At 40.0% G+C, this 25,791-nt stretch overlaps 1 protein-coding gene across 19 annotated transcripts in view; it reads right to left on the minus strand.

Moving 5' to 3' along the window:
* LINGO2 (leucine rich repeat and Ig domain containing 2) overlaps positions 1 to 25,791 on the minus strand; it is a 716,716-nt gene that overhangs the window by 530,773 nt on the left and 160,152 nt on the right. For all 19 annotated transcript variants that reach the window (XR_005600176.1, XR_005600174.1, XR_005600175.1 and 16 more), the window contains one exon: positions 17,664 to 17,770. The gene's annotated coding sequence lies outside the window, so the exon portion shown is untranslated. The remainder of the gene's footprint in view (positions 1 to 17,663; positions 17,771 to 25,791) is intronic.

Consider the following 25,791-nt stretch of genomic DNA (forward strand, 5'->3'; position numbering starts at 1 on the left):
CATGCCACTTGAATTGGGTTTTGAAAGCATATATGTGCATATGTCATGAATACAGAAACTGTATATATTTTAATATCAGAGGGGCAGCCGTGTTTGTTGCTTTTTACAGATCCAGACTAAGAGTCCTGTGACACCTTATAGACTGACAGATGGGTGAAAGCTTATGCTCCATTACATCTGTTAGTCTATAAGGGGCCACAGGACTCTTTGTTGTTTTTTATATATTTTAATATTATCATTAATTTAGTCATGCCATTTTGAAGAAAACTAACCATAGCTATTGACTATATTAACCACGTGTTAGTCTGCCCAGGAGTAATATTGATAGTTCTACTAAAAGGCATTCATCCTGAAGAGTATTCTCTGCATTCTTTTCCTGCAGGTATTACATATGAGCAAAAGCAACTACTCTTCCCACATTCAGAGGTGTCAGACATTTCTCATCTTTGGTCACTACTTAATGTAATCTGTCCCTGCAGCTCAGAATACAATACAGGTTTTCATCATTTTAAGAACTTTTCATACTGGTGAAGATAAAATAAAACACCTTGCCCAATTACTTTAGCTGCAGTAATTTCAGTCCCCAGAGTCCCAATTGTAAAGGCATGCTCCCAATCTATCTCAATCATTGATGCAATTTGCACCACACAATAAATGGAGAATGGAAGATTCTACCTCATTTAGGTCATTGAAAAGCTGGGACAGTAACGTGATCTCAAATGTCTTCATATAACCAACACAAAGGCTTCAAAAAATGATTGCCATTTCCTTGAAGTTTAAATGTGGAAAAAAAAATTATAAAATATTTCAACATTTTATGCAAATACAGATAATTCAGAGGGGAAATTATTATAAGGCTGAGTAAATTGGGTAGGAGCCTGCACTTCTGAAATCTCAGAATTTCATGTTAAAATAAGAACAACTTAAGTGAGAAGAATATTAATTTTCCATATTCCAAAACTGGGCAAACAAACATGTGAACTAAAAGGAAATTATTAATATTTCAAATTTTTCTTCAGCTATAGTAGGGAAGAAGAGTAAATTAAAACCTGATGTTGATGAATAGGGGGAGAAAATACACTCATAGACATGTGAGGGCCCTCTCAGGCTCCCTAGTGTTTGGAGGCTGCAGCTACAGGAGCTATTCAGTGCAATGTTTCCCCACCTGCTGCCTTTTTTTAAAATGTAGACCAATGCTCCATGGGCGGTCTTTTGAGAGCCATTGAGCCAATATGTTCTTTGCTGCATAGAATACCGAATTGTTTCTCCTTTCTAATAAAAGATATGGACAGCTAGGTTTCTTTCTCTCTCCCCTCCCCAAATCAATCTCCTAAAGAGAAGATCAAGACAGTATAGAAAGAGAGAATGAGCCAGAAATGTCAATACCTTGAATGACCATGTTGTGTGCCCGCCTACACCGGACAGACCTCCTCAAAAAAATCACACAGGCTATATATATATATATATATATATATATATATATATATCTGTGGGCCAGTCTTGTCTCCATATATTTCAATAGATGATTTTTGCCATTGCCTTCTAGGAAGTTTAGCTCTGTACATCCATAATGTTTTGGTTGAGGACCATTTTAAAGATAATGGCGAGGCTAGCCACAGAATTTGGAGCAAGGGTGTGAGCTCCCGCAGAGTCCCAAGGATTTTATCCAAGCCCATCTCAAATCAGACTATTTTCACTTTTTTTCTATACTCCAAGAAGAGTCAAGCCACAATGGTGCATAACACATGCAGTTAGCCAACGGTTCCATTTATCATAATTTGATGGTTTTGTCTTTTTGATGTTATTTCCAGGAGAGTTTTTATAGACAGGAGCTGCTCATGCCCCATTACTAATCTGGATGGCTACACTGTAAATCTAAGAGCATATGGCACATTTATTTTAATGAAGACAACAAAATTAATATACCTAGCAAGCCAGCCAATGAATTGATTGGGTGGTGTGTGTACTAGTACTTAGTCTAGTATTAAAAAGGACTCTGCATTTGAGTGTTACTTATCTAATAACAGGGAAAGAGTAATAGATTTGCATAATTCAGATGTCTTTCTCCTCCCTGATTTCTGTATAACACATTGTTAATAGACATCTTCTTGTATGACACAGTGATTTTGTGTAAGATGCAGTGATTTCACTGTTGCTGGATGCTTAAGATATGGTATGCTTTCAGTCTGCATATTCAATGAGAACAAATGGAGTGTATAAACTAAGATGCTGTGTAGGCTCTTGATAAGAGACCTAAATAAGAGGAACCTGAAAGTTAGAAGAGTCAGCACTTTGCCTTTCATCTTCTTGTCTCCAAAGATACTAAAATCTCCAGGGATACATTTTGATGCAGTTGGGTTGTTCCACATTTTCTGTCAATTTAGTCTTTTCTTGTTGAGTAACTGCACTATCTCAAAAGATGACAGGGGAAGGAAATACAGCAGAAGCTGCTAAGCAGTATTTCTGCTGGTGCCAAGTAAACAGTTACTCCAGACCTGGAAGACGATGCAATGAAAATATTAAACAAAAGGATCAAGTTTCTTTCGAAAATGAAAAAATATGAAGAGCAAGGGAAAGGAAGGTTTGTTCATGCTTGTCTAGCGCATGCCAAAATACATGAAGCAGACACATCATCATCAGCACCAAAGATGATTGAGCAGGTGAGTATGGGATAATGCAGGCAGCGCATCACAAATAAAAAGGAGTGCAGAAAAAAAATTAAAGCTGAAGGATTGCCACAAGATTGAACAAGACCTATGGTAATAAAAGTTTGGCCATATTGCAAGGAAATAAAATTAAGTGACACTTATAGTGAATGGAAAATAAATACAGAAAAGACTAGAGGGAAGAAGGAAATCTAGAAAATGGAAATATTGGTATAAAATTTTTCTATGTCCTGGTTATAGCAACTTAGGAATTCAGAATTTCAGACACACATTTGGCCAAGAAAAGTATGCATTGTGACTAGATCCATATCTCCCAACTTCTGAACCTCACTTGTCTTTTTAGATTGCAGGCTTTTCAGAACCTTCCTATGTGTTATACTTCAGTTTTGCCTGAATAGTTCCCATTGCATCCAGCGGAGTTACCAAGACCTAAAGAAGGGCAGAGCTTTGCCTGCAGCTGAAACTTACTTAACATTTGCATTCACAGTGGACAAACAGGAACAGAATCCAATTAATTCTTTTAGCTGTATGAGCCCTGCCATGCTATCAGAAGTGAAGTGTTGTACATTACCCCCCCAGCCATCCCATATAATCAAATAAAATACTTTCAGTAAACCCACAAACTTATCTGTTGATACAGGTGCCTTTTTACATTGCCCCTTTTGAGAGCTGTTACCATTGTTGTAAGGACCAGGCTGTGGGCAGCCTTTCTGCACCAATCAGTTACCAAGTTGTGGTCAGGAGATTAGTAGCAGAGTCACAGTCAAACCCGGTCAGGATACCAGGTAGTCAGGGTCTGGTACCCTGCAGTCTAACCTGGAAGTAGCAGAGTTGGGGGTTGAACCAAGTCAGGATACCAGGTAGTCAGCGTCAGGCACCAAGTTACAGGCAATGGGCAACTAGCAGATTTGGGGACCAACCAGGGTCCGAAGCTGGTGTCCAGGGTCCACAGCAAGGCAATGTCTGAAGCAGAAGCAAACAGTGACAGCTCCCCATGATGGCTGCCTGGTTTATATACCAGCATGTGCCAATTAGGGAGCTGCTGGCAGTTCTCCCAGTTTGTAAAAGATAAGGAAATGAGGTAAGGAAAGATGAAGTGACTTGCCTCTTGTCACATAGAAAGGATGTGGCAGAAATGGGAACTGAACTCATACATGAGGAATCCCAAACCATTGCTTTAACTACATGACCTTCCAGTCATCTTGCCTTTCTAAAAATAAGACAAAACAAAAACAAACTAAAAAACCAAAGAAAAAAGCACCCCAACAACTACCACAACAGATGTAAGAAGTGAGAGCCCACAATACTTTTCTGGCTGCGTTTTGAGATGCATCTAATATTGGATAGAAACAGTGAAAACAAACCTTCACTGATTTCTAGGGACAGACTTTGCAACACCACTGAGTTTCCAAGGGCGAGGGGGGACTGCCCAGTTTTGTGGAAATATCACAGTGTGAAAAACACATTTTTTCTGGAATAGAAATAAATACTGTTATAATTGCAGCTGATCTTCATGAGGTCTAGTGGCAATTGTAAAGCTTTAATCAGGGATCCAAGAGGATAGCTCTTAGGTCATGCAATACTCAGATTACAGCATTATGCTTAAAAGTTCTCATCTTCTGAATTTTAATAGTTTCCACCAAGGATGCAGCATCTAATTTTCATTGCTTTTCAAAATGATTACTCACGTACATACTGTACTTCACAAGGCTGAGGTGAGAAATGACCTAGCTAAAAGTGTCAGTACAAAGCATATATTGTCTCTTGGGTGTCTGCCTCGAGAGGATAGAGGATAATACAGATGGTTCTCCTCATCACCTTGTGTTCTAACATCACTGACTATATTCTAAGCAATAATCAAGTGCTGCCACCTTCTGTATCAATACACTCTGCAAGTCTGATGCATGCAATAAGTCAATTCCACTTTCTGCACCCTTTTCTTTTAACAAGTTCAAATGGATGGATATTTCTGTATTGAAGGAGAGAACTGGATACTAAATGTTATTTATTGAATACTCACAAGATCAAAGATTTAGCCCAAGTTACTATATAGGGAAAATTGCTTCCAAATGCAGCATTATTATGTAGCTGATACATAGTTCTTCCTAAATAAGGTAATATTTAAAATAGATACACATTTTTACATTGTCTGGGAGCCCATCTAAACATTAGCTTAGCCTCCCAATGTGCCAGTTAGTTATTAGAGCTCACTGAAAATTCTCAGATGAAACAGTTTTCTATCGGAAAATGGTGCTTTGATTAAATCAAAATGCTTCACGGGAACATATTGGGGTTCTGGTCCATGATTAGAGTTCTTTGGCGTTATGATAATACAAACAATAGATGGTCATTTGTACGTGTATTTACCAGTGTTCCTCATCAAGACTGCCTGCAACTCTAAATGTATTTTTTGAAAATTTGGTGGTCTTTGTCAATAATTAATCAGTTTCTTCCAGATCAAAATTATTTAATGGAGTAAGACGAACAATGGGTGTGTCTTTTTATATGTTTTTAAAAATTATATGAGAACACAGTAATAAGTGTATTTAAACAGAACACTTATATTTTACCAAATACTTTTTGTAGGTCAACTTAATTATCAAAAGCTCCTATACATATGATTTTTTTTTAAATCAACATAAGGATGTACACAGGCAGCAGGGGCGGCTCCAGGCCCCAGCACACCAAGCGTGTGCCTGGGGCGGCAAGCCACGGGGGGCGCTTTGCCAGTCGGCGCGAGGGCGGCAGGCAGGTTGCCTTCGGCGGCATGCCTGCGGAGGGTCCGCTGGTCCCATGGCTTCGGTGGACCTCCCGCAGGCTGCCGCCGAATCTGCGGGACCGGGGATCTCCCACAGGCAAGCCACTGAAAGCAGCCTGCCTGCCGTGCTTGGGGCGGCAAAATACCTAGAGCCGCCCCTGACAGGCAGTACACTAAGTGACCTGTTCACATATAAAGAATGGCCCAAAAGTTTATCCTGGAGATCCCTCTCTGTGTTAGCACCTATGAAGTATGGCATGTCAAGTGCTTCATCATTTTCATCACCATTTAGCCTACTGCAATGTTAGCCCACTGCAACGTCTTCCCATTCATTAATATGGATAATATCTCACAAATGTAATTCAAAGTCAAAATGGTTGAGAACTTATATTGGACAGTAACAGACTGTGAAATCCCAGTGATGATTGAACCTGGGGATATTCTGAACTAAAAGAGCTCTAAGATCCTGTAGCTGTTTCCATTGCTTCACATTGACTCAACAAACATTCTAGGCTCCAAAGTGACACAGTGACAATCCTGGAATCTTATTGTATAAATACTTAAGTGGTTTCTGACTGAAAAGTCAAAGGTGCACGGGGGCTGTAGAGTTTTTACCAATGCCAGACAGCAGTCATATTACAGCAGTGCTCAGATATTACACAGAGATGGTCACAGGATCAGTATCTACAGAGAATAACCTATACAGTACGATTGATATCTGATGCATTTAGGTAATTCAGGCTAACAGTGTGACTCTATGCTCCTCCTCCCCTCCATTGTGATTAGATCTATCTATCTTTGAGTTAATGGACCTTGTCATCTAGCTCAGGCACACAAGTCTTGTGCTTTCAGATCTAGAGTCTAATCCCCACAGGCAAGCCATCCAAATGTGTCACTACATTTGCAATCAAGCCAACAAAAGTTTTCTTCAGCTTTATCGCGCTAGAACCCTGGACCGTCCACTGACAAGTCACAGGTCTCTACCACTTGATCCCAATAGTCTAGTGGTTACCATTTTATTCTTTTTTCCAGGGCAGCTATTCGAGAATAACAGTCACACCGTAGTGAGCCTAATTTCAACCAGCAGAGGACAATGGTACACAGACACACATTGAAAACAAGGCACTGAGGATAAAAATGCCATGGGGGGTTTGGTCCATTATTTTAAGATTTTGGCCATGTGCATCAGTGATTGCATGAATGAAAATTATAACAGGTAAATTATGGGCCCCATTTTTATATCACCCTATTTCACAATGATTACATTCCATTAGCTAGAGATCTACTCCTCATTAACACTGATAAAAAATATGGAGCTGAGTTTTTTATTGTTATCCTCTGGTCTGAAGACTATTATTTATATTACAGCAGCTCTTAAAGGTCTAATCTGACATCAGAGCCCCATTGTGGTAGGTACTGTACATAAACATAGTAAGACAGTTGCACAAATACACACAGTAAGCGAAGGATAGGAGAAAGGACTCTTATGGAGGGGAAACCAAGGCACAATGAGATTAATTGATCAGAAGTCTGTAGCAGAGTCAGAAATTCAACCCAGTCCTCTCAATTCCCAATCCTAACCCCTTACCCATAAAACGATCCCTCCTCTCCAATATCTTGAGATATATGTACAGTACTGAATATTTTTCATGCACACAATACTAAATAAAATGGAATTCTATCTATGACAAGGGAGCAAAAATTGATGTTTTAAAACTACCCAGAAACTATGATTTCTCTTTTATTTCAATCTTAAATTAGTTTGCAACAGGTTCAGATTAAAGAATATTGTCATTTTGCCTACAGACACACATTGTATGTCATTTTTTCAATGATTTTGAAAAAAAATACTGCTGCACATGCAACATACAGTTTCAAAGAAAATGACAGCAACAGACAATTGAAAACAGCATTTATAAAAATTAGACACACTAATATAATAATAAGTCGACATCTGTTAATTTGCAGTTTGTATGCGTCCCAGCAGACAGCTCACATTGTCTTGCTTCTATTTAGCTACTTGTTTTGTTGCTTGTGCAAGCAGTTTTATACTTCTGCACAGCAAGCTACATTCTCTTTTGTCTAGTCTCATAAATTACTAGCCACAAAAGCTTTATTCTCAGGGGATTGAGAAATAGACTTGCACACCCTTCATAATTCTCCTTAGTGTTATACTTCATTAAGCAGAAGGGGGAAAAATCATAACATGTTCTTTATTAAGAATATAGAGCTCTTTTTCAATGGTGAGGAAAGAAACTTGAAGAAAAAAAAACCAAGAAGATTATGGTATCTTATAATTTTCAGATATTTTTGGCTTAGATGAAGACATACACAGTTGATGATTACAGGCACCCTAAACTCTATACAATGTAAATAGATAGAATCAGTAACCAATAATAAAAACATGTTCAATTTACTTAAAATAAGATTGAAATTTTACAAAGTACTATTTGTACATCTAATCTAAAATCGTTTCAATTCCATCAGTGTTTGTGTGAAGGAGGATTCACCTGGAGATGAATTGAAGCAGTATTAATAATATATCTATGGCACAGTGAAGAGATTCATCTCCATAACTAGGCTTTTCATTTAAAATTGAATGTTCTCACTTTTCTAGGTGGTCTGGAGGTTACGTTGAATTTGATCTTACCACTGCATTGTATCAGTGCTCTAACAGAAACAGAAATCTTTTTAAAGTCTCTGCAGACACATTAGGATATCTGTTTAAAACTCGATTTCGCAAACTATAAACTTGTATGTCGAGAGGAAAAAAAGGAGTAGAGAGACAGTGCGATAAAGTGCAAATTTGATGCCCATAGAGCTGGGTAGTTTTTGTTGTTTGTTTTTAAATATCTGATCAGAGAGAGTGTCATCCACTCCCAGGATATGCAATAGGCTTGTGGTAAGGACACTCGCCTGGCATATGAGCGACCCAGGTTCAAGTTTCAGATTCAGAAATGGGATTGGTCACGTGCCCCACTTTTGTGTCCCTCACCTGAATGCAGCGTACCAGTAAGAAATGATTTCTACTTGTACCACTGGTGAGTGCCCTAATCACCGGGCTATTGGCAAATTCAGAGTGAGCATCTCTCTCAAATTTCCTCGGTTCTGTCCCAGTGAGGAACAAAATCAAATATCCAAACCTTGACATTATTCATGAAGTGGAATTCTTGTTTTCCAGAACGCTGTAGCTCCTAGATCTGCTGTATGGTTTTGACAATTCATTTCTCTGTGCCTGTTCCCACTTCCACAGAGGCCGGTGTTGTGAACTGGGAGGGACAGTTTCTTACTATGCATTTGTACAATGCAAAGCTCAATGGGCTGCTGATATCGTTGGGGGCCTCTATGTGCTACTGTAATTCAAAGAATAATAAACTAATTAAAATCTATGTACATCAGTGGGTCTCAAACTTTTCTCCTGGTGACCCCTTTCACATAGCAAGTCTCTGAATGCGACCCCCCTTATAAATTAAAAACACTTTTTAATATATTTAACACCATTATAAATGCTGGAGGCAAAGCAAGGTTTGGGGTGGAGGTTGACAGCTCGTAACCCCCCCATGTAATAACCTTGCGACCCCCTGAGGGGTCCTGATCCCGGTTTGAGACCTCCTGATGTACATCATGTAAGAAATAATTTCTGCTGCAATATTATTAGGCTAGCTCCATCTTCTAAATTAGCAGCATTGACTGCATTCTGTGATAAAAAGGACATGACTCACCAACCGCAAAGTTTATTTAGCAGGATATGGTGATTTCTCTAAGTAGGAAATCTCCATAATTTATATCAGTGGTCCAAATAGCAAGGTTACTTATACAAAACAAAGTAAATATTTGCCTAGAAGGATAACTTATTACTCATTCTCTTACCAAGGAAGCCGTTTTTCAAATCTGTAAGTATATATATTTTAAATGCATTGAACAAATGGAAGAGTATAACACTATATACTTTGATTTTCCAAAGTAGTAGTTATCTAACTTTATTTTTCTGATCTGTTCCCTCTATTTGAATATTTCTGCAGGCTCCAGCTGGGAGGTGCTTACCACTGATGGCTCCCAGCCAGTGACACAGCAGGCAGCACCGTCCTCACCAACGGGAGCTGCAGGAGTGGCACTTGTGGGCATCGGCAGTGCACGGAGACATGTGTCAGCAGCCGGACGCTTTCAGGAGCGGCGTGGGGCTATGGCAGGCAGGCAGCCTGCTGAGCCCTGCTGCGCTGCCGGCCGGGAGCCGCCTGTAGTAAGCGCCTCCTGGCTGGAGCCTGCACCTCACACCCCCCTATAATGGCTTTATGTTAATTAAAAGGCAAGTTTAGTATAACATTAATAGCCTCGTGCCATAATTGTGATCATTTTATTTTAAATTAGGAAAAAGACACGTATACAGGGGCCTCACACATTCTGAAAGCCCCAGGCCCACAAGAGTTAATCTGGCCCTGACTGGAATGGCCATGGGGGGGTTACAGCCCTAGATCAACTCTTCCAACATCCATCTGAGTCAATGTTTCTCTCTCCTGTTGCACTGCTGAAGCAATCCTTCAGCTCCAGGATTTTTAAATTAGCTTTCCTAGCTAAAGACTACAAAACCTCACTTCATCATCATTCTTAAGAATTCTTGTAACTATAAAAATAGCTTCTCCCTGCATTCAAACAACATCTCTCCCAAACACTTCCAACATCTACAACCAAGTTACATGGAAATTATAAATAGGCCCAAAACAAAATACCCTAGAACTCTGAAGAATTCTGAATCTAGAGCACTAATGCACTTAGGAAAAGCTTACGGTTTTTCAGTTTCATCTTAAGTCTTGCACTGTGTCACGTATTTCATAATGATATGAAGAAGAATTGTTTAAGAAAGTAGCTTGGGTGGAACCGGAGAGATGTGACTGGATAGTGCCAATAATGATTTTAGAGTCATTGTAATGGACTGAGGGGAAGTCCACACCATGGTGCTACATCGACACAGCTACATCTATGCAACTGAGCCACTGTAACGCGCCTGGTGAAGACATGCTATGCCAACAGGAGAGCGTTCTCCCACCGGCATAATTACTTCACCTCAGTGAGAAGTGGAAGCTATGTTGGCAGGAAAGTGCCTCCTGCCAACACAGCGGTGGTGCAGACAACGCTAAACTTACGTTGCTAAGGGGTGGGAAAAAGCCCCCCATTCCCCAACTCAAGTTATATCGACTTAGGTTGTAGCATAGACCTGTCCTGAATTCTTACTTTTGCTAGGCTCATTAGCTAAAATCCTTTTCACTTAAATAGATAAATCCTGTATAGCAGGTACCCTTCAGAACTTTTCAAATTGCCTTTAAAAGCTAAATGGTGTACTGCAGCATCTGCAGAATTCCTTAAGTATAGGGAATAATATAGTAACATTATCTACTATTTAAAGGCCAAATTGAATAGCTTTCAAAATTTATAAAAGAAAAAGTTTGAGGCAATCATTTTGAAACTCTGAAGAGCAAACCATGTAAATTGGCTTCCTTGACAATAAATCTGTAGTTACACAAATGCACTTCAAAATACAAAAATACTCTGATATGTATCTATTTTCTATTCATCTGACAAACTTCAACAGATGTTTGTTTTAGGATTTTTTTCCGACTAAAAAGTAGGGTGTAAAAATTGTATGTGTTTCAATTGCTAGCCTCAATTTTATTGGCATATGGGACTATATTATTAACTAAAATAAGATCAGAATAAATAGGAGTTGTCCACAAACTCAAAATTTTAAAAGTGGGCAGTGTAAATTGTTCCACCAACAACAGAATCGATCACTAGTAAACACCTATGAATAGATATGCTGTTTCAATATAAATTACCTGGCACAAAGTAAAAGTTTAGTTCCAACTAAATGCAATTCCCTTCTCATAGATTTGCCATCACTAAAGTTATTTGATAGGCATATCACTGAAGGTTTCAGAAATCTCATGCACAATTAAGGCAAGAGGTCTCCTTATACTGGTTCCACTCTCCCAGACAGATGCAGATATATTATTAGAAATATAGTTTCTAATGACATCACGTAGTGTTCAAAATATGAGGCAACTGCATGGAAAAGGGTGAATCGTTGCAGAAAAATGTGCAAGGTCACATTTGATTATTTTCTATTTATTCCTCACAGATACAGAAGATTTTGAAGCCTCATGGTCCAGAAAGATATAGAGCATACTAAATCCTGCTGAGTCTCAAGGAGTCCACAGCCAAAATCCGCTGATCACATGGAAGTCACTGATTCCCCCGGCAGCTCCCAAAGAAGTCATGCTCCCGTTGAATTCCCAGAGTGCATGAGCCCTCCAGAGATAGTGCACTATTTAACATGTGCTCAGTCCTGCACTAAGCAGTACTAGTTGTGTCTGCCTTTTGTGGGGAACCTACAGATTTTAGAGTTTAATCAATAGAAATTATTCTAAAAACAATTTACAAGCCTTCACTGAAAGTTTGTTTCATCAGTTTCTTCAAATTTGGGCATCATGAATATCGTCACATTTGAAGAGTGGCTGGTTAAATTAAACTTTAATGGAAGGATCTCCTAAAGCATTCAACATCTGTTTAACTTGGCTCTCACGGAGTTCAGTTAGAACAGAGTTAGGCCAATTTGGGTCAATTCACTCAAAGTGGACTCTGCAACCAACCCTAGAAATAGCAGTAATTAACTGGATGGTTACATCTAAAGAAAAATATGATCTGGAGGATAGTCAATGTCTCATAACTATATATTCTTCCTCTTTCTAGATACATAAAATATATGTATAAAAATTAAAATTTAAGTTTTAGCTGGCTAAACTTACACATTGCTTATTTAGAACAACAAAGCAAAGGTTAAGGGATGACTTGATCCAGTTTATAAATACCTACACAAGGAATAAATATTTAATAATGGACTCTTCAGTCTAGTAGAGAAAAGTATCACCTGATCCAATGGCTGGAGTTGAAGCTAAACAAATTCAAACTGGAAATACATGTAACATTTTAACAGTGAGAGTAATTAACCACTGGTACAATTTACCAAGGGTCATGCTGGACAATCTGTCACTGACAATTTTTAAACCAAGATTAGATGTTTTTTCTAAAAGACGTGTTATTTGGGGGAAGTTCTATGGCCTGGGTTATATAGGAAGTCAGACTAAATGATCACAGTGGTCCCTTCCAGCCTTGGAATCTATGAGGGAAAACAAAATAAAATAAAATAAAATAAACCCTCAGTGGGTTTCTTCAAGGCTCTTGCTGACTTGTGGCTCCAAAGCCCAATTTAGTTTTTATTTCATCTGGCCCTAGCAAAGACATTTAACTAAGATTAGCAGCTGACATCATCATACCTAGTAGTGCCTACGTGACTAGTGGCTCAAATCATCATGTAGAACTGTGGACAGACATTCCATTAATAGCAGATTGCCCTATTTAACTGGAAGCTGTGGTATAGCCAAGGCTCCTGCTGCTTGCAAAGCTTTACTTGACTACACAATGCCAATCTCATAGGCTGCTCTCTTCAGGACTTTGACAGGTACCTAGAGGGTTCTGCAATTAATTTTATTATGCACTTTCTGCCTGAAATGCCCTTGAAACCATGAAAAGTTGTCTAATGTATCTAGAAAAGAGAAAAAAGGCTATGGAGGAAAAAAGCTAATTTGGTAATGGAGCTCACTTTGAGGCATGGAGAGGCAAAGTACTTTTGAAAGTACTCAAGCTAGTTATTAGCAGCATTTGAGCTACAAGGATCTTAGAGATTTGTGACCAGTGTTAGAGTAGGCAGATTGCCTTGACACATTCTTTGGAATCTGCAATGACCCGTGGTTTCATTTGCATTCTGAGCTACAGGTTTAATTATGCCAAGTATTTTCCACCTCTCTTCAACATGCAAAGGGTCAAGTTACATTTTTATTTCCCTTTCACTGATTATAAGATATGTCTAAGTCCAACTTAATGTGGACACCCACCCACCGAGCCTCTCTCTGAATTTGTGGGGGCACACAGTTGTGTAGCAGCACTTCAGAGTTATCAAATACAATGTGTTTAATTATCTCAAGTGTCTTTTTCAAGGCAAAAAAAGTTGTAATTAACATTGTAGTTCAAATCACAGTGCAAGCTGCACTGGTTTCTCACACATTCTCATGTCGCAGTGGTCTTAGGCAAGGTGTTTAAAGCCTGTCATTTTACCACAAAGATTAGGTTACCAGTCAGCTGGCATCCTTAAAATGGATTTGTGTAAGTAAATTTATTTGACACCCACCCACCCACAAACGTGAATAAATTTCAAACTTCTGCATAATCATTTCCTTTTTGAGCTAGTTATATTTGTAAACCTTTCCCCCGAGATTTATTCCTGGTTTCCCTTAGGTGCTGCTCAGCAATGGCAGAAAAAAAAGAGTATTGATAATAGAAGGAGAACCGGATGATTTAACAGAACACAGAAATGACCATACTGTGTCAGAGTTCATCTGGTCCAGAATCCTATCTCTGACAGTGGCTAGCATCATCTGATTTAGAGTGATTCAAGAAACTCAACAGCAGGTGATTATTAGTTAGCCTACTCTTGGAGCTTCCTCCAATCCCCAATAGTTAGAAGTTTGCAAACATTCTGAAGCATGAGGGGTTATATCCCCTCCCAAACTACTTCAGTATTTACTATTGTACCTCTGAATATTTTATCATAGACCAACTTCTCTTCTTGTATTAGATACAGTTCCAAGCAGCCATCTAATCTAAGATTATATTTTACTCATTTTAACTCTCCCTCTCCCCGCCCTTAACATATAATACAGTTTGTGAATACTCCTTTAAAAATGTTATAGCAAGTGTGTATTTGAGCAAGGACATTTAATTCTTCCAAAATTTTTCACATATACCCACAAATACTTTATCCTTCAGTGGTAGGGAAACCTAACTCCACCATCACCCCTACCATTGTTTCTATTTTCCATAGACTGCCATAGAATTAAGTTGATGTCAAAGAATTTGCTATTTCATGTTATTTTTAATGTTTTGTGGACCTCTTTTTTCTTTTGAAGCAAAACTGTATAGCGACCATTCACTTTCATCATTATTCCTGGTGCTCTCTCCTTAGGTGTGAGGGACTCCTATGAGCAATTTAATGGGGGAAAATGTATTTATGTTGGCTAACATTTCAAACCTGAGTGCCTGAAGTGAAGCACCGATATCACTGGGACATCTAAACAACCAACCTGATTTTCCAGGATGCTGAGCATTTCCTGCTCCCATTGACTTCAGTAACTCAGTCTGTTTTTATTTAGCTCCTTTTCTGTAAGTCCATAGCATCAAAACAAAATATGGTCCAGTTTTAGAAATAATGTAGACAATGGTGAAAATTACATGTCATTAAGGCATAAGAGCTTGAGTTGGTGCTCGTTTCACTCTATATGCTTTTATGAAAATATGCTAATGAGTGTGAATATAATGTAACTGGAATATGCTTAAGGCAAAAGGTCTCTTGTAAGGTATCATTACAAAGCTTATAATCTACTGAGTGTGGTCATCCTATTTGTATGTATGTATCTTTCTTGTATCTGAAACTAGAAATATGAAATATAACTCTGAGGGCCTATTGTAATTATGCAAAGCGTGGGCCATTAATGGTGGTTTGGAATCTTCATGGCTCCCATCAATCAGGACAATTGACTGTGGATTGCTCTGTTTGCTTGCAGGCCTTCTTGTGAGTCAGGCTGGGAGGCATGACGGCTTGGAGTCTTACAGTGACATGTGATCATGTCACCTGAACTGGAATCCATCTTTAACCTGGTGCTTTTCCATTTAGAAGGAGGGGTGAGAACCCAGAGAGGGAACAAAGGATTCCCGCCTCGTGCAAAGCTATAAGGGGGTGAAACAGAACAAAGGGGGCTGCCATCATGAGAAATCCCCTAGCTACCACCTGAGCTGGAAGAAGGGCTGTACCAGGGGAAAGGATTGGGCCCAGACTAGGAAGGCGTCCAATCTGTGATAGAAGCTTATTTAAACATCTGAGGGTGAGGTTTTATCTGTATTCAGTTTTCTTACTGTATTAGGTTTAGACTTGCGTGTTTTATTTTATTTCACTTGGTAATTCACTTTGTTCTGTCTGTTATTACTTGGAACCACTTAAATCCTACTTTTTGTATTTAATAAAATCACGTTTTACTTATGAATTAACCCAGAGTCTGTATTAATACCGGGGGGGAGAGGAAGGTCCAAACAGCTGTGCATCCCTCTCCATCAGTGTTATAGAGGGCGAACAATTTATAAGTTTATCCTGTGTAAGCTTTATAAAGGGTAAAACGGATTTATTTGGGGTTTGGACCCCATTGGAAACTGGGCATCTGCGTGCTGGAGACAGGAGCACTTCTTCAGCTGTTTTCAGTTAAGCCTGCAGCTTTTGAGGGACGTGGTTCAGACCTGGGTCTGGGTTTGCAGCAGACAAGCCTGTCTGGCTCAAACCAGGCAAGGCACTGAAGTTCTAAGCTGGCAGGGAAAATGGGCTCAGAGGTAGTCTCAGCACAGCAGTTGGCAGTTCCCAAGGGGTTCTCTGTGATCCAGCCTATCACAGATGCACACTTGCTGGTGGGGCAGCAAGAAAAGTTGTATCAGGAAAAAAACAACCAACAAGAGCTTGTATGATAAAATGGGAGGCTGCTTAACTATACTTATATTATATCCTCCTGCTACAGCACTGCCATTTGCTATGTTCATGGCATATACAAGAGAAGTTAGATTAAAAACATATATTCCTGCAGGAAGGTTGAAGCATAATGCTCCTTTATATCTTAGAATTCAGAGCGATAAACAAGAACCACAAAAGAGAGAGACAACAGCAGGCTGCTCCCAAAAACAGAGGCACAACTCACTCCATTATGAATCTCTGAAGGCTGATAGCTGTTGCTAGGCCCAAATGATTCACTTCCCTACAGAGTCCCATAGCCTGCAAGCGGGATCAGGAAACCCACCCCTGAAATTTGAAGTGACAGCCTGCAATTTTAACACCGTTTTCAATACACCGCCCCTTTCTGCCCCCCAAAGCACAAGAATTTATTACAACTTACGTTCACTTATAGCAAGTTGCTCTTTACCTGTAACCTCATTATATTACCTCTGAATTTGGACCCATGTTCCTAGGGTGACCAGATGTCCTAATTTTATAAGGACAGTCCCGATGTTCAGGGTTTTTCTTATATAGGTGCCTATTATCCCCCCACGCTATCCCTATTTTTCATACTTGCTGTCCGGTCACCCTATGTGTTCCCAATGTATTCATTGTTAACCAGAAAAAAATGGAACACATCCACAGCCTTACTGACCTTTGGATTCAGATACTATGGTTATGGGGACCAGATAAGGGGAATGATTTATTTATTTTTAAGTGGTTCTGCCCCCACTATACCCCTTGCCACCCAAAAAAGAGAAAAAACTTGTTGGAAACAGCTTTCACACAGGGTTACTTAAGTTGTAACACAATTGTGTCCATGTTCAAAAGTGTTACGAACTGTGTTATAATCACATTCAGAGACAGTACTGGGGAAGACTGGAGCCAAAGTTGAGCTGATAGCTTTAGCCAAGTGCTGTCTGCAACGGGGCACACCACCATTCTAGTTAGTATAATTGTGCTTGATAGGTGTTTAGAACATGGATATAGCTTCCTTAAACTGCCTGCTTCCATGCAGACAAGGTTTAAACATTCCTGGTGTGCATTAGAACAAGTACCACATACATAGGGAGCTTTGGAACAAATGTTAGGAGTGCACTTTTTCTCCTTTTAGTGAGTTACAAAGCCCACATATAGCTGTGGACTTCTGCCACAGGATCTGCCTTGTAAAAATGGGACCCTTGAGCACAGACACCTCTCAGATAAAAGTGCTTCATTTTCACTTCTAAACAGGTCATTACACAAGACCTTTATCCTGCAGGTTGACATCAAGAGGCAGCATGTTTCAAACAGAGAAGCAACATACAGCCACAGTGTTAAAAAGGCAGAAAGATCAACATGAAAATAAAAAAGATGCATTTCTAAAAACTTGCATCTGAGCCGACATTGTTCTTAATTATTTACATCATTCGGATACACATAAATTAATGTTTGTAGGAGCAAATGACTTTGGGTAATTTTTTTTTAATTTTACTGCTACGTGATGAACGCAGCCTCATGTCCCTGCAATGTTATATACACATGTAACATATATTACACCTTTTTGCTTTTAACATCAATCCAAGCAATTCAAGACAGTCCAAAATCTTTTTGATCTTACCATAAAGCAAAGTGAATTTTGTTTTCATTACACTGCTTCAATCAGGAGATGTGCTTATAGTCCAGGGAGCAAAGTTCTACATCTTGACACAATCTCCAAAGGATTACCTATTGGGAAACAAAGAAATCTTGAGAACTGAGACGAAGCCCTTTAGCTTTTTCCCTCACTTCTAGTTCCGTACCCTGTCCCTATCCTTTGCCTTCTTTGTCCCACTACTTATGTGTATGATATGCAGTTCCATTCATTGATACTCCCAGCTGTCCCATTAGTTCTTAGTATTCCAGTGACATTAACATTGCTACCATATACTTTGTGTGTGTGTTTCTGACTTGCTTAGTACACTTGAACTTGCACAAGCATTTCTATTCTAATACCCAGTTATCATTTGCTTACACCTTTCACCTACCAGGCTGTGATATACTTGCTTGATCTAGGCCTTAAAGTGAATTCTTTTTGGAGCATTTGAGCAAAACCAGTTCTCACATATATAAGATACTACATCCAAACTTTCCTGCCCCTGTGCATATCCATTAGGATACTCTCTAATTACATATTATTCATCCTATAATACATATTTTTCTAATATATTGGATTATATATTATAATTATATACTGCTACATGTGTGTATGTCAGATCAAACAACCCATTCTTTTTGAACAACGACTTAAGGTTACAGAAGGGGAATATACAAATACTTATACAAATTGAAATGACAAGGAAATACTGAGTAAAAGCAAAATCAATTTTATGTAATCCACCTATTGTATATTCCTATTATTCCACACACACCATATACAACATATCACACTTATGGCATCACACTAACATAGGTACTGTAACTAAGGGTACTTGGGGTGCTACTGCACCCCCTGCCTTGAAGTGGATTCCATTAAACACAGGGTTTACAGTTTGATTCAATGGCTCTCAGCACCCTCACTATAGAAATTGTTCCAGCACCCTTGCACACTACACAAACACACGGTTATGGTTAAGATTGCATGTTTGTGGAGTGTGAGGTTGTGGGTCTGGTGTGTTGTGGCTGCTTGATGGAGCAGTAGGAATTTTGACGCAGGAGTTAATATAGGTTGATAACAGAACACAGATTTTGCCTTCACGGACATTTCTTTGTTATTTTAGAGTTTGTATTAGTGGATATTCTCCATCAATGACCTTAACTCTTGTTAAACAGAGCAGGAGTTTTTGTGTGTTTCAATGTACATTAAGACTCAGTATAAACAATGAACTGGTGGCCAGGTAAGAAGATAAGCATTGCTTTTTATTATGTATTACTTGTGAGGGTAACCAGTACTTTAATTAATCAGAGGCTTCTAGAAGAAATACAATGATTATGCCATTGTGCAGCAATAGAAAAATCTTGCAGGAGGAAATCCATTTTGGATTGTGGTCTTATCACTATCAACACTTGAACTGATTTTTTTATAATGTAATTTTTCTCCTCTTTTCTGATTTTTTTTCTTTTTTAGTTTCAAAATTTCATCAAACTTTGGGGCGGGGGGAAGTCACCCAGCTCTCTCCAACACTCCTAAGGGCTGGCAATATAGTGGTCTAGGAAAACCCAAAATTATAAGATTTATTTTAATAAAATTGGAAACACCTCTCTTACAAAATGAGCAGAGGGTTCAATAATTTCACCTACTATATACCATATCCTATGTGTCCACAGACCAGGATACAAATCAATTGTCAGATTAAAAGCTCCACATTTCATTGCTGATTCTCAGTCATGCAATTTCTCTCTTCAAGTCCCCAACTACACATTGGACCCAGGGATCTTTTTCCCTATAGATACACCTCAACTTTCTTTTGGATCAATGTGTTGCTTTCCAATTAACACTCACTCTCTTTTTAAAGATTCATTCACCCTAGTTATTCCTAAAAATAAATAAACAAACCAACCAACAAAAAACAGCAGAACTCAGCACTAAGCTACGTTAGCAATCCATTAGCGCTGGTACTTCAGTGACCTAAGGGTTTCAGTAACTGACAGCATAGTTCCTCCTCATTAAGTCTGTCTAGTTCTTTAGTATATACAGAAACTATAAAACTCTGCCCATCTAGTTGTCCAATAAATGTATACAGTGAATAAAAATCTATGATGTGATCCCACATGGATCCACATACTTAATATTTGTCCATCTATAAGTGTGTATGTCCGTGAGCAGTATATGCCTATTTTTTTTATTTTATTTTTTTTAATATTCATACACTTTGGCCAGTTCCATTCCACTCTGCCAAAGGTTCAATTTTGCCATTACTGGAGCCATCTTACTGTAGCCATAAGATCATTCCAAACCAAAGAGTATAGAATTTAGATGGATGGTCAGAATTTAGAGCTGCAATAAATATGCATGCATATTGCAAATCAGTCCTTCAGAAGACCATAAATATAACACACTAAGAAGGCACTTTTTATATATGGTGGCTCAATGTGTCACTCGTGGCTTTTCACACATGAACTTTCATGTCACTACTCTCTCTTCAGCAACATGGCCACTCATGAAGAAAACACAAGCATTTGTTTCTAATGCACAGCAATCTTTGCTCTCAGCATTTCTATCTTATCACTCACATGCAGCATTCAAAAGCACAAAAGCAAAGTTGATGCATTCGATTAGTGCAAAAGCAATTACTACAAATATATTTGGCCAATATGAAGAGTCTGATTAAAATTTCTTTAAAAAAAACAAACAAAAAAACAGTCTTCCTTTACATCCCCATCCAGTTTCTCCAGTGACAATAGCTCTATCCTTCCATTTACCCAGCCTCAGAACCTTAGCAGAGAGCAGACAGTGTCATTTTTGACAATCCACTTTACTTTTCCCTTCACATGCAGGCTCTCACCAAATCTGGTCGCTTCTCTCTCTTCAACACATCCAAAAACACACTCTTTGCCCCCTAAACCTACTGCTGAAATTCTCAGTGTGAACTCATTTTCTCACGTACACAATGCACTTTGCCCTGTGTTCTGATCATCTCTCTTATCTGCGATCATCTCCCCCATGCACATGCTCACACAGTTCTTGAGTCCCTTCACTGCTTTCCGGTCTCATTCTGAATCGTAACCATTTACAAGATGCTCATCACCACAGTATCTAAGACTGGATTGCACATGGATTAAAAGTATATTGAGATATACATGGGGGACAGGAGTTAGGGTTGCCAACTTTCTACTCGCACAAAGCTGAATACCCTTGCCCCACCCCACCTCCAAGGCACCGCCCCCTCTAAGCCCCCACCCCCTGCTCACTCCATCCCCCCTCCCTATCCTCATTCACTCATTCATTTTCACCGGGCAGGGGGTTGGTGGGGGGTGAGGGCTCCAGCTGTGGGTGTGGGCTTGTGGGGGTTGAGGATGAGGGATTTTTCATGTAGGAGGGGGCTCCAGGCTGAGGATGAGTGGTTTGGAGTGCAGGAGGGGGCTCTGGGCTGGGAGGAGGTTAGGGTGCAGGGTGTAAGGGCCCTGGCCGGGGGGTGCAGACTCTGGGATGGGGCTGGCAATGAGGGGTTTGGTCTGTAGGAGGGTGCTCCGGGCTGGGGCCCAGGGGTTTGGTGGGCAGGAGGGGGATATGGGCTAGGGTAGGAATGAGGGCTCTGGCTTGGGATGCAGTCTCTGGGGTGGGAATGAGGGGTTTGAGGTCCGGGGATCAGGGCTGGCTAAGGGGTTGGGGCATGGGGCGGGGGGTGAGGGCTCTGGGGTGGGGCTGGATTGAGAGGTTTGGGGTGTAGGAGGGTGCTCTGGGCTGGGACCAAGAGGTTTTGAAGGCAGGAGGGGGATGAGGGCTGGAGAAGGGGATTGGGGCATGGGAGAGGGTCAGGGGTGCAGACTCTGGGCAGCGCTTACCTCAGGCAGCTCACAGAAGCAGTGACATTTCCCCCCTCTGGCTTCTACACAGAGGCGTGGCCCGGTGGCTCTGCATGTTGCCCCTCTGCAGGCACCACCTCCACAGATCCCATTGGCCGAGAACCATGGCCAATGGGAGCTGCAGCAGCGTGTGGAGCCCCCTGGCTGCCCCTATGCATAGGAGCCGGAGAACAGACATGCCACTGCTTCTGGTAAGCCTTAGCCCCACTGCACCACCGACCGGACATTTAAGGTTGAAACCACGGGGAAAAACATTTCAATTGACCCAATAATCCAAAAAAGGTATTTTGGAATATCTGTTCAAAATCTGACTAATTGGACAGGAAAGCAGTTGTCCACTTACCTCTAATACTATGCTGTATCTACTAGTGTTGTAAATAAGGTAGAATAGATAGAATTTGGCTGAACATTGCCTCTTATTTACCAAAAAATTATATATCTACCTATCTCTAATCCGTGACATCACATTCACTGCCTATAGTTCAAGCTCTCCTGGTTTTGATAGGAGAATAGTCATGTAGTTCTATTTTGTAGACCCTTCTCCCCCTATCTGTACCTGTAGGATTGCATGAAAGGAGAGACTCTCAACCCTTGTTTGTATTGACACACACACACACACACACACACACACACACTACAGGCTAGCTACAGTCAACCTTTTAAAATTTTACTCTGCTAGCCAGGCTTTTGTGGAACGAGGAGCACCGTTACTGTCATGGTTGAGCAATGCGAGTATCAACACAACACCAGACACACTCTCATCGGCCAAAACAGCAGGCAGCACAAAATCCAACATGCTGCTGCTCAAATGAGGGGTGCGAGATTGAGAAGTGCAGTGCCAAAATGCAGAACAAGAATGAGCATGCTGCTGTTAGCTGGCCTCACAGCAAAAACTGAGCAATAATTGGAAATATTTCCTGTATGCTTATTTTTATTTTAAAATGTAAGAATATAGCAAACCTCCAGCTCGCCCCAACACATTTACAGTGACTATTTTCAGCTGAAGAATACATATCACCCTACCTAACCTTCCGTCGGGTTACCTGCCACTTTGTCAAAGTTTCTAGGTAGGGTGACCAGATGTCCTGATTTTATAGGGACAGTCCCGATTTTTGGGTCTTTTTGTTACATGCTCTTATTAACCCCACCCCCATCCTGATTTTTTACATTTGCTGTCTGGTCACCCTATTTCTAGGTAACAATCAGTTCTACTCAACATTATTCTATCCACTTCTTCAAAGATGCTTTCCCATGTGCTTTCCTAAATAACTGCAAAACAGTTTTAAACCAGACACTATGATCAAAGTAGGTTTTTCTCATTCTTTTGTCTTTACAGGATTGACAGAAATGAAAGAAGCTAAATCTTGGACTATGGATCAGAGATTCCAGACCAGTAAAAATCATTCACGTAGAGCCTGATCCAAAGCCTTCTGAAATCATACCACACTCCATACCGCTGGAATCTGATTTGGCACTTAAGTAAACATTTGTACATTTTGTTTCTCTCTCCTGATAACTTTCCACAAACACACATCATCATGCACTGGTCTTCATTCAGCATTTGCCAATGGCCAAGTTTCCCTCTTTATACACAGTAGGAAAAATAACTGTGATTACTGTGTGTAGTATCTGTGGGCAGTTGTTGACTGCTTACTCACTGTAAATGGTATTTAGCCATTTCCAGACTCACAACAAAAATGTGTGCTGATGACTACATTAGGATCTTTGCTTCTCCTCGCCAGTGATAAATGCATCATGTGAACTAATTCATGCACTCATCAGGCAATGAGTGAATACAGTAACTGCCATTTAGTAACAACCGTAAAGTGAGAAAAATAAAGTGCTGGCTAAGTGCTATTCAGAAACTAGAAGAACTCATAAGAGGCAATGTGGTGCACGGGACAGGCTATAGGACTTCTTGATAGACCTGGGCTCTATAGCAATTCCTGCCACACACACTCAGCAGAAGCAAAGCAACTTGATTCTTACTGGTAGCACCCAGGGGCCCCAAACAAGATCAGAATTCTAATCTGTCTGGGACAGTAACACATATGAAGAGACTACAATCTAAACAGACAAGACAGAGACAGGAAGCATCATCATCAATCTCATTTTGCAGCAGAGAGAGATTAAGAGACTTTGCAAGGTCAAAATGCAAGCCCCTGGAAGAGCTGTGAACAGAACACAAGTTCAGTGGAAGAACAGTTCAGTGACTTTACCACAAGAACATCCTGCTCTCTTCACATTTCAAAATGTTTTACCTCACTTCCTCAGCTGTAAAATGAGAATAATGAAATATAGCTCGCCTTTGTAAAAATGCGAATCTCATGGGTAAAAAATGTTAGGAATAATGATAATTCTGTTTTGACTATTAAATTTTGTTAACTGTGCCAAATTCTGCATGCAGTTACACCTATCTACAGCTCCACTGAATTTTGTGAAATTGCATCAGACCAGAACCAGGCCTTTCCTTCCCCTACCCTCCCCCGCCCCACACTTTTCTTTTTAAAAACCCTGAAGACATTCATAATTCTCAGTAAATTATGTTTACTAAATTAAATTGGTCAGGATTAGAGAGATTAAATGGGGTTATTGTTTGCCTTTTTATTTTGCTAACAACATTTGAGCATGTAGTAGTCTCAAACACAGCAATCTAATCAAGAGTAAAATATCGAAGATTTGTGCTTGTTCAAATTGATTTCTGTTTAGGTAAATGAATTTTCCATTTTTTCTGATGACATCTGACCTTCAGTTGTATAATTGGGTAGTGGCATTTCTTTAAATTAAAGCAAATTACATTTAACATTTTTAGGGTAATTGTGCTGCTGTTCCATTACAAATACATCAAGCAATCATTGGCGAGGGTGGGATTGTTTTATGTTGTGTTAGCCCTACAAGTGCCTGCAAGAAACCTCAAATCAAAAGGCAAAGGCTAGATTTTCTCCTCATTGTGTGCATATGCAATTGACAGCTACTCAAACAGTGTGAGTTTTTTAATCCTTTTAAAACGTAAGTGCTCATTTATTTATTTTTACTTTCATGCACAAAAGGGTTCTGACCCAGTAAAGACATATGTGGATAAGTAAACATGATTTTTGTGAGTAGTCCCATTGACTTCAAAATGGGACTACTCAACTGAGTGAAGTTACGTACATGCATAACTCTTTGCAGATTGGGGCCTTATGCCATATCAGTTTATCTGAGCTGTCATAAATGTTTCCATATAACAGTGTTGTTGTAGCCATGTTGGCTCCAGATTATTGGAAAGATAAGGTGGGTGAGGTAATATCTTTTATTGGACCAATTTTTTGATGGCGAAAAAGACGAACTTTAGACCTAAATCAACTTGAACAACAGCTCTTTGTAGCTTGAAAGGTTCTCTCTTTCACGACCTTGTCTTTCTATGTAACAGCTCAATGCAGATCCCATTGAAGTCAATAGCAAACTCCAACTCTCCCTCTTTATCCATGGTTTGGGACAAGGCCCTGCATGAAGTCCTTCCTAAACACTGTCAGAAAATGAGACATGAGGGGACAGTCCTAGTGGTTGGAGCAGAGGCAGTCATGCCTAGTAGTGATAAAGTGGCAGCCTTGCCAGGAACTGGAGCCAAAAGGTCAGAGATGGAGTCAAGAACCAGTCTGGAACAAAGCAAGAGTATGGCTGGAGCCAGAGGAAGGCTGGAGCAGCCTAAGGTCTGTGGAGTCTGTCTCTAATATCAGGCTGGGGAGAGTTCCAAGCCATGAAGTGATGTTGGGCAGACTAAGCTTGTCTGGGTACAATCAATGTAATTTGCAAATGAGGTCGGATGCACAAATGTTACTGGATGGTCCCAATGAATGGTCAACTAGGCCACATCCTTCGCAGTTTACCAGGTACATGAGTCATCCACAGAGGAGCTTAGAATCCTGCTCCTGAACCATGATGTGGGGTGGAGTTATCCACGTTATGCCTTCAACAAGAACACATTGAATACTGGGTGTATTTCATTGGTACGGGGTAACTGGAGCTTGAAGGTCACTGGGAGAGATGATATAACCCAAAAAGCCCACAGAAGTGTAGTCACATTTACATTTCTCAGGTTTCCCATACAGACTGTTTGCTCAAAGACATTCAAGTATTAACCGGACATGCTACTCATGCAGGGTTTGGTTCTCTGGAAAAATAAGAAAGTCATCTAGGTAGATTATAAACTGGTCCAGAATGTCCCCGAAGATATCATTAACCAAATGCTGGAATGTGGTAGG

This window comes from Mauremys reevesii, linkage group 6 (assembly GCF_016161935.1).
Source record: "Mauremys reevesii isolate NIE-2019 linkage group 6, ASM1616193v1, whole genome shotgun sequence".
Lineage (NCBI taxonomy): Eukaryota > Metazoa > Chordata > Testudines > Geoemydidae > Mauremys > Mauremys reevesii.